The sequence below is a fragment of the Schistocerca cancellata genome, chromosome 6 (genome assembly GCF_023864275.1).
Source record: "Schistocerca cancellata isolate TAMUIC-IGC-003103 chromosome 6, iqSchCanc2.1, whole genome shotgun sequence".
Lineage (NCBI taxonomy): Eukaryota > Metazoa > Arthropoda > Insecta > Orthoptera > Acrididae > Schistocerca > Schistocerca cancellata.
This window is the reverse complement of record NC_064631.1, coordinates 194,576,163-194,577,462: the sequence shown is the minus strand read 5'-3', so window position 1 is coordinate 194,577,462 and position 1,300 is coordinate 194,576,163. Positions and strand designations below refer to the sequence as shown.

The 1,300-nt window shown below is 43.0% G+C and overlaps 1 pseudogene; it reads left to right on the top strand.

Annotated features, from left to right (window-relative positions):
* The first annotated feature begins 549 nt into the window (after window positions 1-549).
* Window positions 550-667, top strand: LOC126089804 (5S ribosomal RNA; annotated as a pseudogene).
* The last annotated feature ends 633 nt before the right edge of the window (window positions 668-1,300 follow it).

Below are 1,300 nucleotides of genomic sequence, written 5' to 3'. Positions count from 1 at the left end.
ACATTTCTCTTGTTGCTAAGTCCAAATTTGCTTCTTTTGCCAAAACTCAGCGGAGTTTACTCAATCGCACCTCAGTACTACGTTGTGCAGACGCAATTGCGAGAGAGTTCTGAAACATTGGTTACTTAAGTATATTAACTGACGAACTGAGGAAAAGTAGGGTCAGCATCTTATGAAAAAGGACATCCTAAATGCAAAACAACGTGTAATGACTTCACTCATGTTGTTCCAAAACCCATAGCATTTCTCATTTCTCCTTTTGAAGCAGAGTTAATCACGGACTGTGGAATAATGGGAAGAGGACAAAATCAAGGCGTTTGTGACGTGTTGCAGAAGGGTGCTGACAGTTAAGTGAAGGGAAGAACAGGCGAGCAAAGGAGCGTGTGGAGAGGGCTCACTACACGAAGAGACAGGATGATGAAATATGTGTTAATGCATAATGGAATAACTTCCGTAGTAGTAGAGGGAGCCATAGAGGTCAAAAACTGAAGGGGAAAGCACAGGCTGGCCTGTATACAACAAATAATTAAGGACGATAAGTGAAAGTGCGCCAATGGCCTTGCTGCAGTGGTAACACCGGTCCCCGTCAGATCACCGAAGTTAAGCGCTGGCGGGCTGGGCTAGCACTTGGATGGGTGACCATCCGGTCTGCCGAGCGCTGTTGGCAAGCGGCGTGCACTCAGCCCTTGTGCGGCAAACTGAGGAGCTACTTGACTGAGAAGTAGCGGCTCCGGTCTCGGAAACTGACATACGGCCGGGAGAGCGGTGTGCTGACCACGTGCCCCCCCACATCCGCATCCAGTGACGCCTGTGGGCTGAGGATGACACGGCGGCCGGACGGTACAGTTGGGCCTTCATGGCCTGTTCGGGAGGAGTTTTTTTTAAGGGGCTCCGGAATGCCCTATACTTGCAATGTTAAAATAACGCTTATAAATTACATCTTTCCTCACAAAGTATTTGAGGTAGGAAGTTGAACTTTTTACAGATTATTTATTGGAATATGGGCTACAACTTAACACACGGGTTTTACAAAATTTTAGTTCAGTTATTAAAGATGGTTTTTTTTCAATTGTAATGAAAATTCACAACATTTTTTTGCAATTTTTTATTTATATATTCAAAAATATACAGTTTTTAGGAAAAAGGCCGTGTTAAATTATGCAGAAGGTACTGTGTAACATTTACTGAAAGTTTGAAACAAATATGTTTGGAAGATCCTTAGAAAACATGTAATTAGTATGAGAAGATAAAAGTTTTGGGAATCGAGTGACAAAGATTGGATTAACTTTTTAGTGCATTC